This window comes from Bos indicus, chromosome 2 (genome assembly GCF_029378745.1).
Source record: "Bos indicus isolate NIAB-ARS_2022 breed Sahiwal x Tharparkar chromosome 2, NIAB-ARS_B.indTharparkar_mat_pri_1.0, whole genome shotgun sequence".
NCBI classification, from domain to species: Eukaryota; Metazoa; Chordata; class Mammalia; order Artiodactyla; family Bovidae; genus Bos; species Bos indicus.
The window spans coordinates 126617167-126626755 of record NC_091761.1 but is presented as its reverse complement, the minus strand read 5'-3'; positions in this window follow the sequence as shown (position 1 = coordinate 126626755).

Genomic DNA, 9589 nt, shown 5'->3' with positions numbered 1-9589 from the left:
GCAACATTCAACACCAGTTACTCTTCTAACTTCGTCACCAACTGGCAGCTCTGCTGGATCCACTGAGCAGACAAGCCCAACACATGAGACTCAGGAGGAGAAATTAAATACAGTTATCAGTACAACCTCTGAGGGCACTACACTGCCAAATTCCATGATGACTTCCAGACTGAAGGCCCAGGGAGGGCCATCCAGAAGCACAGCCTCATCCAGCATGGCCACAACAGCAAAGCCCTCGAAACAGAACCAGAGTGCTCCAGCTGCAGCCCCATTCACATCCAGCTGTGCAGCCAATGGACTGGAGTCATCAGTGGCAGCTGACTCTTCAAAATTAGCCACAATCACAACTCCAATGGCTTTAAACACATCAGGCATTGACCTTACGTCATCAGGGTCCACAACAACCACTGTCTCTGAGATGTCAGCTACAATCTCCCGAGCAACATTGGACAAAACCACTGATGCGATAGAATCTTCACCTGTGACCACTCGTGTTGTTACTCACACCACTTCACTAACCGTGACCACCCTGGAGACAACTGTTCCTGGAACAAGCATACCTGGGGCTCAGGAAGGGGTAACTACAGCTGCACCCTTCACCCTAACAACATCCTCCACGATAAGCACGGAGTCCGAAAGACATCACAATACCATCATGCAAACACCTTCTTCTCCAATGGAATCAGCCCCCAGTGCTGGTACTGCCATGACCCCGTCACCCGGGACAACAGCTGCTCATTCAACACCCCTTACTCCCATCTCCCCAGGGACAACAAAATCCTCTGCCAGGACTGGAGTCAGTCAAGTGTCCCCCAGACACACTGGGAGCAGCAGTCCTGGAGCAGAAATCTGTGCTTTGGATGAGTACCTAGCTGACAGCGGAGGTTGTATGTGCAATAACAGCTACTATGCCCACTCAGGTAAGTCTGAGGAACTCCGGACAGTGCAGCTAAGAACTCTGCACAACTCTGTGAAGGCCCAGATGAACTAAGTCCAAAGGGTATGGGAGAGCTAGTGAGGTTTAGACATTGACATCTAAAAGAGTCTACCTGGGCAGAGGTGATTTCCAGTGAGAGCAAGCGTAGCTAGACATGTGAATTTGTCTTAGTTCGGGCTGGTATAACAAAATACCATGCATAGGTTGGCTTATGAACAACAGAAACTCATTCCTTACATTTCGGGAGGCTGACAGTCCGAGATGAAGTCACGGGTAGCTTTGGTATTGGGTGAGGGCCCACGTCCTGGTTCAGACAGCTGTCCTCTTAGTGTGCCCTCCAGGATGGAAGGGGCAAGGGAGCTCTCTGGGGTCACCAATCCTGTTCATGAGGGCTTTCCCCTCATGACCTAAGTGAAGTGAAAGTCACTCAGTCATGTCCGATTCACTGCGACCCCATGGGCTATACAGTCCATGGAATTCTCCAGGCCAGAATACTGGAGTGGGTTGCTATTCCCTTCTCGTGACCTAATCAATTCCCAAAGGACCCACCTCCTAATAATGTCACATTGGATATTAGGATTTAACATATGGATTTGGAGGTGGTGGTGCAAACATATGGTGTACAGCAGAGGTAGAATGGGCAAGTCATCAACCCTCAGCCCCCAGGATTCCAGCGACGGATCTGAGATTAAGCCTTCCTGGGGGGAGTAGATGATGAGCTACCAAAGATAAAACCCCAGCAGAGGCCTGGAGGGCTAAGCAGGGAAATGGGAAAAAGTCTTGTTGAGGCAAGACAAGTGTAGCAGATACTACAGAAAAGTGGAAGTCACGGGATCTCCCTGTGTGAGTAGCAATCAACTACCTCTCAGGCTCAGCCTCTGGCAGGGCTAAAGCTGGGTCCTGGGAACCAAACATATGCCCCCTACAGTGGAAATAAATCTAACCCCCCCATTTTTCTAAAAAAAGACTACTCTTTTTTTTTTTTTTTTGCCATGCCATGCAGCATGGGGGATCTTAATTCCCCAACCAGGGATCCAACCCCACACCCCCTGCAGTGGAAGCACAAGAGTCTTCACCACTAGACCCCCTGGGAACTTCCAAAGCACCAGCTCTTATATTGCAGCCCATGCCTCTGACCGAACATGTCTGCCAAGATAGAATCAAGGAGCTTTTTTTTTTTTTTTAAAAAAAGGAAACAAAACCTTTAAATTCAAAGTAATAAAGCAAGTCCAGAAATGTTTAGTATTTCCATGATATTTTACTTTTAATGACTGTGAGCGGTTCATCCCAAATTCAATAGCAAGTGTGGAAAGCACAGACACAGAAAGAATAGAAGGCTTAAATATTAGCTTCACCTTCATCACCCCAAACATGGTGCCTGACATGTGTCAGGGCACCGTGTGGTGCCAGGGGCAGAAAAATCCATGCTAATCGATTTAAGTATAATTAATTAATTAATTTAGAGAACTGAAAACATGGAACAAAGCAAAATTTGTTGCCTTGTGAAGCTAAGAAATCCTGAAAAGGACGTGAAGATGTGTTCCTCTCTGTCATGACTCTCAGTGGTGCTCCCTCCCTCCCTCGGCTGTCTCTCCAGGAGTTTAGGCTTTTACAAGACAGAAAGAGCTATGGAGTTCAGACAGTTTAGGTCCCTCAAAAACCCCAGGGTCCAGGTTACCCGTTGGAATAAGAAGGAAATCAAAGAACAAAGCAAATTATTATCTCCTCAAATAATCTTGACAGGCAAGTAACAGAAGCCAATGGGTTGGAGAAGGGCAAACAGGAGAATTTATTACAAGGGTGTCTCATGGAGCCCAAGGGTAGGCTCCAGCCAGGGTCCCCCGGGACTTGGAAATATGGATGCGGTGGCAACCAGCGAGTCACCCCTCTCTCCTCTCTCAGTCTTGCTTCACTCCCTTCGGTACCCACAACTGCTTTGTTCCTCTCTCCAAACACTGGCTGTTCCTGCATCTCAGCCCACAAGGCAGGAGAGGGCTGCCTCACAACTCTCAAGCCTTATTGCCTCCTTTCAGGCTCAGTTCCTGGGAAAGAGATTCTGAGTGGATCAGCTAAGGCCAGGGATTAGGGTCCCCAGTGCAATCATGGCAGAGGGGTCTCTCCTCCCATGAGGGAGAGTCTTTAAGGGAGTGGCTATGGGTTGGACCCCCAGATTAGAACTAGTACCCCTGCCCATGGCATCACCTCGGGAGCCTCAGGAAGCTCTGTCCTGGCTCTTATCCCCCTACAGAACTATCCGGGGCATTGGTGGCTCTGCGCTGCCAGCCACAGAAAATTGAGGTGGTCCTGAGCAGCTGCTTCCTGAAGACGCGCCACTGGATCCTGGGGAAAGGCGCCTTTTCAGGATGCTCCAGTGTCAGCAAGTCAGAGGAAGGTCGCAGAGCCCAGGTCTTCACCGTGGAGAAGAAAGAGGGTTCTTGTGGACTCCACCTCTCTGTGAGCAATCTGGAAGGGATCCTCTGACAGGAAGTTGGGCTGTATATGTGCTTCGGGGGAGGGACTGGGAAATGAATGACTGGTGCCAGTTGTGACTTTATTTCAATTGAAATGAAGGATAATTCTCTGGAATGAAGTCAAGTCTTAGCAATCAGACTAGTCTTTTGGGGGAGGAGACCATGTTGTCTCTCATCAGATTAGGAATGCCTTTATAAATGGTGCCATGTTGGATGGATTGGGAAATTGATTTCCAAACTTGTCAGCCACAGAATCCTTTAAAATAATAACTACCACAACCACAACTGGTATTTATTAATGTCTTACTGTGTGCTGGGCTTCCCTGGTAGCTCAGATGTTAAAGAATCTGCCTGTAATGCAGGAGACCTGGGTTCAATCCCCGGGTCGGGAAGATCCCCGGGAGAAGGGAATGGCAACCCACTCCAGTATTCTTGCCTGGAGCATGGCTACAGTCCATGGGGTCACAAAGAGTCAGACACGACCGATTGACACACACATACTGTGTACCATGTGCTGTGGGTCAGAATCTTTTTTATATGCAATGTCTCGCTAAATCTTCACAATAATCCTGTGAAGTTTCCATTTTACAGGTGAACAATCTAAGGATCAGAGAAGCTGAGGGATTATCCCAAGTCACACAGTTAGTTATTAACTGAGCTGGCTTGTGCTCCTAACTGCTCACTGTGCTGTTACTTCCTTTCCTGGAAAGGGCTCTTATGAAAAGCCAAACATAAAAAGAAATATATAAAAATAGAGCAGCTCTGATTGAATGCAGCAGGAGGAAGAGTGCCCTGCTGGATCAGCTTCCCCCTAACACATAGGTAGACTTTAATGCCCCTTCAAAGAGGCCCTGGAGCTCTCTGGGCTCAGTTTGAAAACCAGAGTTTGTTACAATGGTGGGGTAAGGTGGGTGATGTAGTTCCTCCAGTATCTAGTTCTGCCACCCACAGATGGGTTCTCTTGCCCAAGTCAGTAGCACAGAGTTGACAGTTTCAACATGTAATAGATAAGTCCATGGCTTTGCCCCTAGAATTCTCTGTGTTCTTTTTAAAATAAACTGCCTGATTTACAGCAATAAAACAAATCATTTTGATTTGTTTTTAAGAAATCCTGTGGAAAACAACGAAATATCAAAAAAATATCCGTATCTTGGGATAAGGACCAGGCATCAGCCATTTTAACAAGTCCCACAGTGATTCTTTTATTTTTTTCCAGGAAATTCTAAAATGCATGTTGAAATTTGAGAACCACTGACACAGAGGTTAAGAACATGGGCTCTGGGATCAGTGAGATGTTGAATTCTGGCTTTGTTAGTTGCTTTGGGTAAATCTTTTAACTTTCTAACCCTCCGTTTACTCTTTTGGGAATTCCCTGGCAGTCTAGTGGTTAGAGCTCTGTGCTTTCACTGCCGAGGGCCTGGGTATAATCCCTGTTGGGGAACTAAGATCCTGCAGGCGCACTGTGCAAAGAAATAAGCCTCAGTTTACCCTTCTATAAAATGGGACTAATAATGGACCCCTCCTCAGAGTTGCATTCAGACCATAGTGCCTGGAATATAACCCATGCTCAGTAAACTTTAGCCATTACTCTTTTCTTGGCCCCTATATTTTGGCCACGGGATTTTCCACCAGGGATCAAATCTGCGTCCCCTGCAGGGGAGGTGCAGCATCTTAACCACTGGACTGCCAGAGAGGTCCAGGCTTTGGCCATTCCTCTTGTTTAAATAAACAGCTTGTAACAAACGACGATGGAAGACAGAGATTCCCCAGGAGATCTGAGGGTAATGGCCGCCTCCCGGTTTTTTCCAGATCAACAAGAGCCATGCCCTTTATTCTCTGGAGGCGCAGCTTCTGAAATCTCACCCTGATGCTGCCAATAAAACTGACATTATGATGCTCAGCCTCAGCTGCACGTATGCTCTGGTGGTGAATGTCACTCACCCCAACCCAGTAGTCTCTTTCACGTGAGTTCCTTTTCATCAGCTGCCTCTCTGGCTTGGCCCTGCAGAGTTCCCACTGCTACCTATAATCAACGCAAAAGGAGTCAACACCCTCCGGATGTTGGTTCCCCCCGCCATGCCCACCCAGCAATCATAGGTACCTCTTGGACTAAGATTCAAAGTATTAGTGGAAGAAAAAGATGCTTTTATGAAGTAATACATTATGGGTTGTTTATGTAAATTACCTTGAGGTAGGATGGCTCAGATATCTCCAATGGCCCTGGGGTCTGAGGATCTATGACGTGGCCCCTCACTTTTTAGGAGGTCCAGGAAGAAGGTTAGCAAACTTGCCGCTCCACTCCCTTCCCGTGGGCTTCCCTGGTGGCTCAGACAATAAAGAATCTGCCTGCAATGCAGGAGACCCAGGTTTGAATCCTGGATTGGGAAGATCCCCTGGAGAAGGGCATGACTACCCACACCAGTATTCTTGCCTGGAGAATTCCATGGAGAGAGGAGCCTGGCAGGCTCAACAAAGAGCTGGAATGATTGAGCGACTAACACTTCCCTGCCCCTGGTGCTCTGCGGCTCCCAGTGCTCTGTGAACTGAGGTACAACACAGAGGGTGAGTGATACCCCGGCCTCTGGGGTTTTGTAGTGACGGTCTTATTGCCATCCCTCTCCAGGTATATCACCATCCATATTTTGGGCACTGGGGACACCATCGTCATCCTGGGCATCTACACAGACCGCCAGTGCTTGTCTCCACTTGAGAACAGACCAGCTCCCCTTCACAAGCCTCTCTACGTAGTCCTCAGAGCGACAAGCAGTGACCCAAATAGATTTGCCCTGGTGGTCAATGAGGTCTTCGCCAGCACCAGCATCTCCAGGACTGGTGCTGTTAAGGCCACCCACTACTTTGTGAAGAAAAGGTAAGTACCCGTGGGGCCCTGGTAACCTCCTTTCGCTGCTACTCTAGCTCTTGGACTGTAGCTTGGGCTGGGTGGTTTTATACCCACAAGCACAGGTCCTGTCACCCTTCTCTGTACTGCTAGTACGTAAGCAGGAGGAGAAAGTAAGTGCTGGGTGAATGTTTATTGAAAAAAATGCAAAGATTATTATCATTTCCATGTTTCAGATGAGTAAATTAAGGTGATGGGAAATGAAGTCCTATACAAGATTACAGCCAATTAACACCACTCATTCCTTGTCTTCTTTCCTCAAACAATTACTGAGGGTTTACAGTCATAAAAGTAAAAAACGGAAACAAAGCTAACATTTCAGGGTACAATACACTACCTAATATATTTGACATTTGAACAGACACTGTTCAAATCACTTCGCATATATTAATTCACATAAGACTCACAATACACTGTATGAGATAGTTATATTTTCATTCCCATTTTATAGATGGAGAAACTTCGGCTCAGTTCACACAACTCGTAAGTGGTAGACCTTGCTAAGTGGTGGTTCAGGTCCTTACCCTCAACAGCTCATGGTCAAGGGAATGAGCCATGTCTCCTGCCTCCTGGTTTTATTTCATTATTATTAACAAGGGTTCACAGAGCACAGTGAATCATTCATCGCCTCATTTATTCCTGAAAAAACCCTGTGAAGTATTATTTCCTCCACTTTAAAAATGAGAGGATTAGAGGATTCAGAATTTAATGACTAGACCATGGCCATAATGCTGATCTACTCATGCTTCCAGAGTCCTGGTTCTGAAACACCATCAAATCCATTCTACCATGCAATTCTTCCTTTGTCAGGAGGAAAGAGAAAGTGAAAGTGAATCATGTCTGACTTTTTGTGACCCCATGAACTGTAGTCCGCCAGACTCCTCTGTCCATGGAATTCTCCAGGCAAGAATACTGGAGTGGGTTGCCATGCCCTTCTCCAGGGGATCTTCCCCAGCCAGGGATGGAACCCGGGTCTCCTGCATTACAGGCAGATTCTTTACCATCTGAGCCACCAGGGAAGCCCCTTTGTTGGAGAAAAGAGAACCTAGTGATTAAGGGTATTGGTGGCACTGCATCCAGATTGCTACCTGAAGGAACTTGGACAACCTACTTAGCTTTTCTAAGCTTCAGTTTCCTCATCTTTAAAAGAAAAAAAGGACAGAATTCCCAGTCCAGTGGTTAGGACTTGGCGCTTTCATTGCCACGGAGCTAGGTTCAGTTCCAACCACTGAGATCCCACAAGCCACATGATGCAGCCAAAGATAAAAGAAGTAGAAGAAAAGGACCATCAAGGGGGGAAACCAGAATGGATTTTATTGATAGTAAGCTTGAGTTTTGGAATAAAGAAAGTGAAAGTGAAATAGCTTATTCATGTCTGACTCTTGGCGACCCCATGGACTGTAGCCTCCCAGGCTCCTCCATCCATGGAAGTTTACAGGCAAGAGTACTGGAGTGGGTTGCCATTTCCTTCTCCAGGGGATCTTCCCGACCCAGGGATCGAACCTGGGTCTCTCACATTGCAGGCAGATGCTTTACCATCTGAGCCACCAGGGATAAAGACCCAAGGGTGAAAAATACTGGGCTTCACAGGTGGCACTAGTGGTAAAGAACCTGCCTGCCAATGAAGGAGACACAAGAGACGCAGGTTAGACCCTTGGGTCAGGAAGATCCCCTGGAGGTGGGCATGGCAATTCACTTCAGTATTCTTGCCCAGGAAATCCCATGGTCAGAGGAGCCTGGCGGGCTACAGTCCATAGTGTCTCAAAGAGTCAGACATGACTGAAGCAACTGAGCAAGCAAGCAAGCTTGAGTCCTGGAATAAAGACCCCAGGGTATAAAAAGATTACACGGGCTTCAGAAAGTACACGGGAGAGAGGTCATAGAGGTGATTCCCTAATGCCCAAGGAGGTAGCATCTGTGGGGACAGGTACTTTAGTGGGAAGATAATTTGCTCTCCCTTAGGCTTTTACATGGGCTGTTTTCTCTTCCTGGAATCCTCAACGCCCTGATACCTATATGGAAAATTCTCATCCCTTTAGTCTTTACTTAAAGGACACCATTTCAATGAAGCCTACTCATCCTTGCTATTTAAAATTGCAACTATCCTCCACTCATCCAGTCTAGATCCATATTTCTTTCTTCTACTTATCACCTCCTATTATATACTATGTTACATGAGCTCGTTTACTTTTTTTAATTAAGTTATTTATTGTATGTCTCCTCTTACCACAAGAGAATAGGAGGTTTGGTCTGTTTCACTCACTCAGTTCCCTGAGTGAACTTTCTCCCAAGCACCAGGAAGAGAACAGAACCTAAGCACAGTGAGACTGTCTGCCCACGGACTCTATCCCAGTGTTAACAGTTATAGTCAAGGGGTTACATTTAGGTTACTGTCACCTCAAAAAAGTCACCATGACAACACCATGAACAATTCAGGCCACTACCTCCAAATCCCTGAGCTCATAATTTTTTGTGTCTATCAGAGTTTGCCACCAGTAGCTGAGGTTTCCTTTTTTTAATGTGCAGCAGCTGATAAGTGATCACTGATAAACTATGTCCAGCGAAGAAGCGCACTTTACTGAAAGGGGAGGGCCTTAGAAAAACACACATAAAAATAAAAGGTCATCTTGCCTTAAGTTACTACCACCACATCATCAAAATAACAATAGAAGTAAGAGAGGAAGGAGAAAAAGGAAAAGACAGAGGGAGAGAAAAGACGTTTTTTAAAAAAAAGGAAGGAGGGTAAGAGAAAGAAAGAAAAAGGGGAGAGAGGGAGGGAAAGAGGGAAGGAGAGAGAAATGAAGGGAAGGAGAGGGAGACAAGGAGGGAAGGGAAGAAAAGGAGGGAGAGAAAGAAGTAAAGAAAGAAAGAGGAGGGGGGCAAAAGTATTGTCCTCCTATGACTGATGTGAGAATACAATGAAATAATGCACGTGAATTTTCATCATGAGACCCAGCATGTACACCCACACTGGACAAGCCAGAAAGGGGGAATCAGTGTTTGCCTGGGCTCCTAACCATGGGGGACGCTGCCTCTCCCGACAGTTGCCCGGTCAGCAAGCGGCTGCTGGAGGGCCCGCGGGCCAACGGGGCCTCCTTGGAGGTGAAACTGGCCTTCAACCCGTTCCGCCTCTTGCCCAGCGATGTGCTCTACCTGCACAGCCGAGTGACCCTGTGTGACAAGCAGGCAGGACGCCCGTGTCCACCGGTGAGCGGGCAGCACTAGGTGCTCCACGGGCCACAGCTGTGGGCGGCTAGCTGGGGAGCTGGGCTCCCTGCAATT